The sequence below is a fragment of the Nicotiana tomentosiformis genome, chromosome 7 (assembly GCF_000390325.3).
Source record: "Nicotiana tomentosiformis chromosome 7, ASM39032v3, whole genome shotgun sequence".
Lineage (NCBI taxonomy): Eukaryota > Viridiplantae > Streptophyta > Magnoliopsida > Solanales > Solanaceae > Nicotiana > Nicotiana tomentosiformis.
In genome coordinates this window covers 16,099,972-16,112,807 of record NC_090818.1, presented here as the reverse complement: position 1 = coordinate 16,112,807, position 12,836 = coordinate 16,099,972, and the positions used below count along the sequence as shown (strand labels likewise).

The 12,836-nt window shown below is 37.6% G+C and overlaps 1 pseudogene; it reads right to left on the bottom strand.

Annotated features, from left to right (window-relative positions):
• Nucleotides 1-598: 598 nt before the first annotated feature.
• Nucleotides 599-12,636, bottom strand: LOC138891430 (ATP-dependent helicase rhp16-like; annotated as a pseudogene).
• Between the last annotated feature and the right edge of the window lie 200 nt (nucleotides 12,637-12,836).

Genomic DNA, 12,836 nt, shown 5'->3' with positions numbered 1-12,836 from the left:
GAAATTATTTGAATGAGAAAACACTGAAAGTTATTTGAACTCTCACTGTAGCCAACTATCCTTTTCTTCAATTTTTGACCTTTTTCGGTTATTGCATAGGGAAGAGGAAGCAAAAGAACTAACTACAGGGAGATTAGGCAATAAGAAATTATTCTTTATGCTTTGAACTGATGAGAGTATCATCTGATAATTACTCACACTGTGAGGGAAATCGCACATGAAATAGTATATGTAGCTAAATGGAAGAAATCAAAGATTTCAATATAGTTTACTTCAGATTCAAATCAAAGGCAACTGAACAGTGGGATGATATACAACTGTGATACCAAAGAATTGATTGAGAGAATCATGAACAATGTGGATAGGGTAGGATGAGCTGCAACTAGACAAAGTAGAAGCGGGAAGAGAAGCTACTTGTGTACGTATTTGAACCCTCAACCTACACGGTGGAAGATGAGTATGCTCACCAAGTGTCTCACCATTTAGTTATAGAATAGTTAGAAGAAAACTACTTAATTTCCAAAATTTCTTGAGACCTCTCCAACTAAGATAGCATATATATATATATAAATCACTTCAACTTTCAACTCATCACCTATTTTCGTCACAATACATATGCAACCATCCATAAGAAAAAACTCACTTACCCTTCAAAAACAAGTTCCTTCTTCTCCTGCAACTTTAAGATCTTTTCCTCAATTGTATTCTCAATCGCAAATCTCATAATCCTAAAAATGAGAAAAGATAAAATAAGTTCCACTCAATAACATAAAAATACAAGAAATGCAAAACAGACCTAACAGGTTTATATTGCCCTATTCGATGGATTCTATCTTGGGCCTGGCGCTCCACAGCAGAATTCCACCAAGGATCCATTATGAAAACCTAGCATAGCCAAAGAGAAGCCACGTATCACCACGAATTGCGCGCTTATTCAGCATATAAATACATGTGATGATGGTACTTGAGCTGGCTCTTTAAGTGCACAGACAAGTGAAGTTGGAATATGTTAAATGAACCAAACAACAGGAGATCTGAAGAGTGATGGAATAAAACACTAGATATTAAAACCCTTTGGCATTTGAAAAAAGTTGTCACAGTCGGTGTTGACAGAAAAATGAAAAAAAGCTTACATGTGATGCAACTGTAAGATTGAGTGCAACACTTCCAGCTTTCAAGCTCATAAGAAAAATGCTCAATCTGGATCTTCAGTAAATCTGGTAACTGCTGCAGCTCTTGCAGCAATAGACATGGATCCAACTAATTGAACACAATTGATGCCCGACTGAAGAGTTTACAAGGCAAGCTTTTCTTGTTACACAGACTGAAAAAGAAAGGAGGAAAAAGTAGGAAGGGAGCAAAGATCTCTTTATATCTTACCTTCTGAAGAGAATAGTGTATCAGACCCAAAAATGTAGTGAACTGGCTGAAAACTATTTCTTTTGCAGAACCATCTCTTTCAATCATGAACCTGATTTCTTCCCTCTAGAATCAATAAAACAAGCAATGAGCATCAATCATGTACTCCACAGACCCCCTCTCACTTTGAATCTCAAGATGGGATCTTCCTACTGGATATTGAGTTTAAGATGTTAATTGGATTTCACTATTACACCATGAAACGGAAGAAACATAAATTAAAGGTTGAGAAGTCAGTTTGACAGAGAAAATATCACAACAAATTTGAATTTGAATTAGGTGAATTAAGTTCTTGAAAAATGTGTCACATAAATTGGAACGAAGAGAATATCAAAATAAAGGTACTTTATGATGGGATCCATCGCATTCAATAGCCAAAGTAATAGACATGTGTCTAAGGAAAATTCCTTTGGTTTGGTAGCCAACTTTGTTGAATTTCTTTGGTTTGGTAGCCAGCTTTGTTGAATTGTCAACATTGACGGAAAAAAAAGGAAAAGTGTGTGCAAATTGTCAAATTTAGTAGGCTTTAGAGAATGAGCCTTCGGCTATAAAAGGAGAGCTTTAACTCTCATTTCTACACACCAACAAAGAGAGAAAGAAAGAGTAAGGTTTCACAGACAAGGTATAAGAAAATAGTCTGGGAGAAAAATAGAGAATGAACGATATTGTAGTGAGATGAGAATATCAAAAGAGGGTTATTTCTTTTGAGTGTTGTAGTGGTCTTTGGAGTATTTTACTCGGACCTACAAAGTGTAAAATTCCTTGCAATAGTGATATCAATTGCTCGTCTTGAGGTCGTGGTTTTTTCCCTTATTCAAAGGGTTTTTCACGTAAAAATCTTGGTGTCGTTGTCACTCTTTTATTCTTGTTAATTACCGTATCTCGGTGCTACATGATTATTCTGTTTTTATTAATGTGAATATTATTTCTGTAGGGGGTTTATTCCCAACAACTGGTATCAGAGCACAGGTTCTGCTCGTTCATAGAAATACTATTCACTATCGTTAGTACTATACTCGGTGAAAAATAAAAATGTCCGGAGTAAAGTACGAGGTAGCAAAATTTAACGAAGATAGCGGTTTCTCAACATGGCAAAGAAGGGTGAGAGATCTACTCATCCAACAAGGATTACACAAGGTACTAGATGTTGATGCCAAAATGTCTGATACCATGAAAGCTGAGGATTGGGTTGACTTGGATGAAAGGGCTGCTAGTGCAATCGGGTTGCATTTATCAGATGATATGGTAAATAACATCATTGATGAAGATACCGCACGTGGAATTTAGGCAAGGTTGGAAAGCATATACATGTCCAAAACGCTAACAAATAAATTGTACCTGAAGAAGCAGCTATACGCCCTACAGATGGGTGAAGGTACGAATTTTTTGTCACATTTAAATGTGTTTATCGGACTAATCACACAGCTCGCCAATCTCGGAGTGAAAATCGAAGAAGAAGATAAAGTCATCTTGTTGTTGAACTCGTTGCCAGCTTCGTACGATAATCTGGCAACAACCATCCTGCACGGTAAGACTACCATTGAGTTGAAAGATGTCACATCGGCTCTTTTACTCAATGAGAAGATGAGAAAGAAGCCTGAAAATCAAGGACATGCTCTCATCATAAAAGGTAGAGGCAGGAGTTATCAAAGGAGTTCGAGCAACTATGGTAGATCCGGAACTCGTGGGAAGTCTAAGAACCGATCCAAATCAAGAGCTAGAAATTGCTACAATTGTGATCAACTAGGTCACTTCAAAAGAGATCGCCCAAATCCAAGGAAGGGAAAAGGTGAAACTAGTGGCCACAAGATTACGACAACACAGCCGCCATGGTGCAAAACAATGATAATGGTGTCCTCTGTATAAACGAGGAAGAGGAATGCATGCACTTATCAGGTCCAGAGTCTGAATGGGTGGTTGATGCAACAGCATCTTACCATACCACACCGGTAAGAGATCTTTTTTGCTGATATGTATCAGGTGATTTCGGCCTTGTGAGAATGGGTAACACAAGTTTCTCAAAGATTGCGGGGATTGGTACCATTTGTATCAAGACAAATGTCGGATGCACATTGGTTCTCAAGGACGTGCGACATGTACCTGATTTTCGAATGAACTTGATCTCGGGAATTGTTTTAGACCGAGATGGATACGAGAACTATTTTGCAAATCAAAAGTGGGAACTCACTAAGGGATCATTGGTGATTGCAAAGGGAGTTGCTCGTGGCATGTTGTACAGGACAAATGCAGAAATATGCCAAAGTGAATTGAACGCGACACAAGATGAGATTTCTGCAGATTTGTAGCACAAAAGAATGGGTCATATGAGCGAGAAGGGATTGCAGATTCTTGCCAAGAAATCACTCATTTCTTATGCCAAAGGTACAACGGTAAAACCCTATGACTACTGTTTATTTGGTAAGCAGCATAGACTTTTATTTCAGACATCGTCTGAAAGAAAATTGAATATACTTGATTTGGTATATTCTGATGTTTGTGGTCCAATAGAAATTGAAACGATAGGCGGTAACAAATATTTGTTACTTTTAGTGATGATGCTTCACGAAAATTATGGGTTTATATTTTTAAAACCAAATATCAGGTGTTTCAAGTTTTCCAAAAGTTTCATGCTATGGTGGAAAGGGAGACAGGCCAAAAGCTAAAGCGTCTCCAAAGTGACAATGGAGGTGAGTACACTTGAAGGGAATTTGAAGAGTATTGTTCGAACCATGGGATATGAAATGAAAAGACAGTTCCTGGAACCCCACAACACAATGGCGTAGCCGAAAGGATGAACTGCACCATTGTGTAGAAGGTGAGAAGCATGTTTAGAATGGCTAAACTGCCTGAGTCATTCTGGGGTGAAGCAGTTCAGATAGCCTGTTACCTAATCAATAAGAGTCCATCAGTTCTGTTGGTGTTTGACATCCCGGAAAGAGTTTGGACCAACAAGGAGGTGTCCTACTCACATGTTAAGGTGTTCGGTTGCAGAGCTTTTGCACATGTAACAAAAGAGCAGAAAACAAAGATGGATGATAAATCTGTTCCTTGCATATTCATCGGATATGGAGATGAAGAATTCGGATACAGATTGTGGAATCCTGAAAAGGAGAAGGTCATCAGAAGCAGAGATGTAGTCTTCCGAGAAAGTGAAGTTGGAACGGCTGATGATATGCCAGAGAAGGCCAAGAATGGTATAATTCCTAACATTGTTACTATTCCTTATACTTCTAACAATCCCACAAGTGCAGAAAGTACAACTGACGAGGTTGCCGAGCAGGGAGAGCAACTTGATGATGATGTTAAGCAAGTGGATCACCCCACTCAGGGAGAAGAACAACCTTAACCTCTGAGAAGATCAGAAAGGCTAAGGGTAGAGTCATGCAGGTACCCTACCACAGAGTATGTCCTCATCAGTGATGAGAGGGAGCCAGAAAGTCTTAAGGAGGTGTTGTCCCATCCAGAAAAGAACCAGTGGATGAAAGCCATGCAAGAAGAGATAGAATCTCTACAAAAAAATGGTACTTACAAGCTGGTTGAACTTCCAAAGGGTAAAAGACCACTCAAGTTTAAGTGGGTCTTTAAAATCAAGAAAGATGGAAATGGAAACCTGGTCAGATACAAAGCTCGATTGGTGGTTAAAGGATTCGAACAGAAGAAAGGTATTGATTTTGACGAAATTTTCTCACCTGTTGTCAAAATGGCTTCTATTCGAACAATCTTGAGCTTAGCAGCTAGCCTAGATCTTGAAGTGGAGCACTTGGACGTGAAAACTGCATTTCTTCACGGAGATTTGGAAGATCTATATGGAGCAGCCAGAAGGATTTGAAGTAGCTGAAAGAAAACAAATGGTGTACAAACTGAATAAGAGTTTTTATGGGTTGAAGCAGGCACCAATGCAGTGGTACAAGAAGTTTGACTCATTCATGAAAAGTCAAATTTACACAAAGACATATTCTAATCCATGTGTATACTTCAAAAGATTTTCTGAAAATAATTTTATTATATTGTTGTTGTATGTGGATGACATGTTAATTGTAGGAAAAGACAAAGGGCTGATCGCAAAGTTGAAGGGAGATTTGTCCAAGTCATTTGATATGAAGGACTTGGGCCCAGCAAAACAAATTCTGGGTATGAAGATAGTTCGAGAGCGAACAAGCAGAAAGTTGTGGATGTCTCAGGAGAAGTACATTGAACGTGTACTGGAACGCTTCAATATGAAGAATGCTAAGCTAGTCAGCACACCTCTTGCTAGTCATCTAAAGTTGAGCAAGAAGATGTGTCCTACAACAGTGGAGAAAAAAGGGAACATGGCTAGAGTTCCTTATTCTTCAGCAGTCGGAAGCTTGATGTATGCAATGGTATGCACCAGACATGATATTGCTCATGCAGTTGGTGTTGTTAGCAGATTCCTTGAAAATCCTGGAAATGAACATTGGGAAGCAGTCAAGTGGATACTCAGGTGCCTGAGAGGTACCACAGGAGATTGTTTATGCTTTGGAGGATCTCATCCAATCTTGAAGGGCTATACAGATGTTGATATGGCAGGTGACATTGATAACAGAAAATCCACTACTGGATATTTATTTACATTTTCAAGGAGAGATATATCATGGCAGTTTAAATTGCAGAAGTGTAATACACTTTCAACAACTGAAGCAGAGTACATTGCAGCTACAGAAGCTGGCAAGGAGATGGTATGGCTCAAACGGTTTCTTCAAGAGCTGGAATTGCATCAAAAAGAGTATGTCGTCTATTGTGGCAGTCAAAGTGCAATAGACTTGAGCAAGAACTCCATGCACCATGCAAAAACAAAGCATGTAGATGTGGGATATTATTGGATTCGTGAGCATGTGGAGAACAAATCTTTACAGGTCAAAAATATCCACACGAGTGAAAATCCTACTGATATGTTGACCAAGGTGGTACCAAGAGACAAGTTCGAGTTATGCAAAGAACTTGTCGGCATGCGCTCAAACTAGAAGACAATGCTACCTCCTCTAGATGAATGAGACTAGAGGGGGAGATTGATGGGGTCCATCTCATTCAATAGCCAAAGTAATAGGCATGTGCCTAAGAAAAATTTCTTAGGTTTGATAGCCAACTTTGTTGAATTTCTTTGGTTTGGTAGCCAATTTTGTTAAATTGTCAACATTGAAGAAAAAGAAGGAAAAGTGTGTGCAAATTGTCAAATTTAGTAGGCTTTAGAGAGTGAGGCTCCGGCTATAAAAGGAGAGCTTCAACTCTCATTTCTACACCAACAAAGAGAGAAAGAAAGAGTAAGGTTTCACAGACAAGGTATAAGAAAATAGTCTGTGAGAAAAATAGAGAGTGAGCGATATTGTAGTAAGGTGAGAATATCAAAAGAGGGTTATTTCTTTTGAGTGTTGTAGTGGTCTTTAGAGTATTTTATTTGTACCTACAAAGTGTAAAATTCCTTGCTATAGTGATATCAGTTGCTCGTCTCGGGGTCGTGGTTTTTTCCCTTATTCAAAGGGTTTTTCACGTAAAAATCTTGGTGTCGGTGTCACTCTTTTATTCTTGTTAATTACCATATCTCGGTGTTACGTGATTATTCCGCTTTTATTACTGTAAATATTATTTTTGTAGGAGGTTTACTCCCAACACTTTAACTATATTATGCACAATAAATAATAGAAGATTTCGAGAACAATCTGAATAGAAAATGGTAAGAATGAGATTCCTCCATTTATTCAAACTTCAAATGGGGAAAACATTTAATCCATAAGCTTCAACTTGTTTTCCTGGTTGGAACACTACTAAGTTGACAAGAATATGTTGGTTTTCCTCATTGCAAAAGCACATACATCAAGGTACAACATCATGAGCTACATCTGGTAGATGCCATGTAAGTCTTAGAATCATAATTAGTTGCTTGATGCCTGTACGGGATGTGGTACGACACCTACTTGGTCTCTTTGTGAGAAGGGAAAAAAACATAAAGCAAGGAGTAAAAGTAAGGTGAGGAAAATATAATAATAAAGGAGAAGATAAGATACCAATGCATCTATTTTAGTGCTGGACTGGAGATCATCGAGCTGAATTCTGTTCAGTATGCTTGAGGACCTAAACCTTTTGAGAGTCGGTTTAGAATTCTGATCCGCCTTATCATTATTTGCACTTAAGTCAACTGAAAGTAGTTCAGAACACAGAGGGCATGACAATTGTCCCACACTTGCAGCGAAGTCTATCAAACAGGTCTTGCAAAAGGCATGGTTGCAAGAAGTAATCTGCAATAATCAAAAGAGATGCACAGTTCAGAAAAAGACCGTCTAATGGATAAGGACAGCATGCCATCAGAAGAGTTTAATAAAGTATTTTAGATGGTCAAAGATAATTAAAAGAACTATATATAAATTATTAAAGTCTTTGGTAATACCGGAGAAAGACTATCCAATATATTCATGAACTTCAGAGGACTTTTGGAAAATGGAAATAGTATATGGAGTAGCTTTTGTAAAAGCACTGGCCATATCATCACCATTTTCGCTAGAAAGAACTAGTACAAATGTGATCCTTCAATAATCATTAAAGAAATAAAACTTTAAACATGTAATGCAAGAAAAGTGCATTTAACGATTGTACATATAATATTCAGGCAGAAAATGAGCAGCTGAAAGGTGCTGGAACTTTCTCTTCCTTTTTTTCGATGGAAGGGAGAAGGGGTGCATAAACTCACTACTGGATCTTCCACTGTATCTTGACATAATCCACAAGGTTGCTCAATATTTCCAGAGTCCATGCTCCCATTTTTTGCCAAAGCAGTACTCGAGTATACCACAAGGTAAGGATGAAGAACTGCCTGCCGAATTGAGAAAAGATATCAATCAGACGTTTAACACAACGAAACTTGACTGAAATAAAACAAACACTTGCATGTTTTAGATCGTCAAATTTCTACTTTATTACGGGTGTTTGAACTGTTATTTTATAGCAACCCCGCTATTCAAGAGGCGTATTTGGAAGATGCAAAAAGAAAATGAATACTAACCGCATGTAACAAGTGACAGGAAACTAAATGTATACCTTGGGCCTAGCATGATAAGAGGGTCAGGTGCTTCAAAATTATATTCACAAAAGCGACCAGCACAACAAAACATAAGAACTCGGCCGCGAGAAAATAATTCAAGCAAACAAATATGTTTAAGTTAACCTTTAGGGCTCATCTAGTGAGCGGGATTGCACATCAGATAAGTTTTGCAATCCAATCTATGCTCCAGTCCTACACTTTGGTTGAGTACAGAATAACTTTTGTGGTACCCTTGACCAAACTGTATATACTATACGTTAAGCTATAATCAAATACACGTCCAACCATCTAAAGTTATCACTTCAAAAATTTAACAACACAAAAAAAATGTAATACCAGAAGGTTAAACTTATAATGAGAAATTTTATTAAATTACAGCAACAAAAGAGATAGGAATAAGAAGAGGAGAACATAAAAGAAGTTGGAGAATATTAAAAAGAATAGGCCAAGATAAAAGAAGTTGCACAGCATCTCTCTATGTATATTACAAGAAATAAGTTGAAGTTAAAAAAAACGGCTTAAATTAAAAATAACAGGCGGATGTATAATATATATATTTTATATATAATATGTTTATAATCGTATATAAGCAGTATATAATCTATGTATACCGGTTAGAAAAAGTAAACAGGGAATCTGATCGGCTACTTATGTAAAGACCCCTTAAAAGAAAGGACCAAGGAAAAGTAGTTGAACGTATTTGCAGGAAAAAAAAATTGGATAGAGATTATAGACACAAAGGTGCAGTGAGGGGCATGGTAGATCAATTGCGAGGACTGGGAGGTAATAACTAGAGAATCAAAACGAACACGTATATGAATGCATGTATACATTACAATTACCAACAACAATTAGTTCCATGCAAGGCAAGCATTTATACAGCATCATCTTGGTACCTGCCGTAGGCGTATGAGCAGCTCAAAAATGTGTGCATAGTTATTCATCACTGTTCCAGCTTGAACATAACTGCACCAAAATACATAATGGGTAAAAGGTATAACTAGATCTAAAACTACCATTACTCTTTTTGTAACTTTTTTGCAAGGTAAAAATAATAAGAAAAGAAATTCATGGTGATGTAGAGACGAGAAGGGAGAAGGGATGTAAGGAGAAGAAATGAGAATGGAAGAAAAAGAAAAGAAAAGACAGAGAGACAAAGAGATTTTGAGAGAGAGAGAGAAGAAAGATAAACGCTATCAGATAATAGCAGTATTTTCATGATCTAACACATTGGTAGGAAAAGGAAAGCACGTGATCTTAATCATTCAGTATTCCAAGAAATGGAAGCAATATGTTCCAGAAATACTCAAGACCGAGCAATCATAGGAAACATACTCCATGAGATTAGTCAATACATAAGACAAGAAAACAAAATAAATGTGCTAGCCTCGTGATACAAATATAGGGAAACACTATTTTTAGGGTGACCAGCAAACTGGGGAACCACAGACAAGCAAAGAATGGTTGGCAAGCAAGAAAATCTTGGGTTGGAGCAGCATATATCGGCTAAGAAGCATACGTATTAAACTGTGCCTGGTTTTTATTGTACAATGACATGTAGTAGTCTTCTTCTTTGATATCCAAAGAATCTTTTCTCAAAGTAACCTGAGACCATATACAAGTAACAGATAAGCTGGAGAGAAGATGATTATCAAATTGAATCAACCTACATTAGTGCCCAACAAAACTTACAATTTTCATAGGAAGTGCAAGATCAGCAGCTCTTCCTTTTTTGCTACGTCTTAGTAGGATGCTTTTTAGAATTTTGTGTTTCAAAAGAACCATTGCATCTCTACCACTCCCAGAATTTCCTTCACGTTTTATAGGTGTAGCAATGTACTAGAAAGAGAATACACATCAACCTCACCATGTCAGCAATAAATTTAATTTTTGGCAACAAGAGGGAGCCTCAAAAGTTTGAATGTCAATTTAACTTACTCTATTCTACCAGCAAAAGTGCCGTACAGATTTGTGGGGGCATCGTGGGCACTCAGCTGTAGAGCTGCAAGACATAAAATTTATCAAAGGACACACAAGAGAAAAGATTTCAGATAACAATGGGTGAGGAGCAAAAGAAAGAAGAGATAAAATATGTTTTTAGCCCTTGGGGTAGGTACAAAGATCAAGAAGAAGCTATAAGTTTACCTATAGTCAGGTGTTCTGCAATCACAATCCTTGCAAAAGTAAAAAGAGTAGGGTACTATTTGTAGGAAACGGACCTGTGCAAAAGTAAAGCATTTAATTAATCTCATAACACAAACATCTGGAAGACATTAACCAGCAAAAGTTAAACTTACAAGTGAATACAATTCTCCAACAAGATTCTGAATCGGAGTACCACTTAAGGCCCACTTATAAGAAGATTCCAAAGCAAGAGTAGCTTTTGTTGTGTTGCAGCGCCTACCTTTTACATAATGAGCCTGTGCAAGAGAAGTGCAATCAGTTGAAACATTGCAGACAAATGACATTGCATCACATGCGACTAAGGAATTCTAGACGCAGTGAGATGATTGGGAGTTTGGGGCAGGCACACACTACAAATCAAATACAATATCATTCAGTAGGAACAGAGAGAACAGAATGCTCAGATCCATTATGAGGATAGAAGGTAGAGATCAAACTTGAATTGTAGATAATATTTAACATGATGAGCAGTTGAGCAAAAAAATGAGCATTAGGACGGATAAATATTTTGTTTCTTTCATACTGCTAATTAAAGGTTGATGACCCAAATCATCATAGAGGCCGGTAGGTACTTTCATCTATATTACTCAGCAGTTACCATAGTGTTTCTGCATAAACCACAAGCCTCTTCACATTCTAGCTCCTTAAGAAATCACTACAGATCTCCATGTTTCTAACTTTTAGGCTTTGTGAATAACTTGATCTTCTGGGAGAAAACTAGTACTTTTATCAAAAGCATCATGAACAGAACATGAAAACATATCCAAGGAAACAAACCATATACATTCTCAGCTAATACTGACAAATAAGAACTATGAGAAAATGATAATTGAAGAAAGCAACAACAAATATAAGTGTGCATGATATGTGAATGAATGACCTACCTCATCCAAGATGATGCGATCCCACTTTACTCTATGCAAAATCGACTTCTTCCGTGACAAATCTTGGGATACACTTGCTGAATTGTTAATAGAACCATCATTCTTCCCTTCTTCTGTCATGCTACTACGCTTCATGCTCTTCCTATGACCTGCTTTCTGCATATCAGTCTCTGACTCAATAGAATCGGCTTTCTGCACATTAGCCTCTAACTCCGTAGAATCTGTTTTCTGCATATTAGTTGCTGACTCCATAGAATCTGTTTCCTGCTTCAACAATTCTACCCCAAGTTTTAACTTCTTCCTCTTCTGCTTTGGCTGATTGGAATTTTTAACAGAATCAGGTCCACACTTCTTCTGGTGAATGGAAAACTTTTCTTCAAAATAAGATTTTCCACACCACTGACACTTCTGTTTTGGCGGCATCACATTTTTCCTATATTCAGCCTCAACAATGGAGTAAGTAGTGATGACAAAATCATATTCCTCAATATTGTGGATATGCTTCCTTTTGTTGCCATGATAAACAAGAATCTTGTTGCTTCCTTCAGTGGCGCATCGATTGATCTCATTAACCCACTGAATGGCAGCAACCACAGGACATATGATAAGAGTGCCTTTTACTGCTGGGAGTTCCTGTGTTGTACTGAGTGAAGATGACAATAAGCCGGATTCACTAATTGCTTTCCCTAATTCCCGTTTAGCAAGCACAAGTGCTATCGCTTGGATAGTTTTCCCCATCCCCATCTCATCAGCAAGAATACCCCCTTTGGTCGAAGATTCTTCTTGCTTGAGTGACCAAAACAACCACTCCTTCTGGTACCTAAACAGTGGCACAATCATACTTGATGGTGGCTCCGCTGTTTCACAAACTAACTCATTCTGATTATCTAAGTCAAAATCATTGGGATAATGTTCTGCAAGCCATTTGTCATTCTCTTCTTCCCATTTCTCCCACATTAAAGTTGGTCTAACAACTTGGTTGCATATCAGCCTCTTAGCGAGGTCGAATTTCCTTTCCCTTAAATCTTTTCATCAATGCAAGATATTCGCTATCTTGATCAGTAACTCCATTCGTTTGTTCTTCTTTCACCATGTTGAAATCTTCTGCTGCATGGACTAATTAATCAGAACAGATACATTATATGACTAAACAACGAAATCATTTTTGTCATGTTTACACAGTATATGGAGAAGGGGAACCAAGATTTGAAGCTTATGAGCTTAGAATTCTAACAACTTTAAGTTATTAGATTCTAAATTAATAATGTGTACACGGTATATGGAGAAGTGGAACCAAG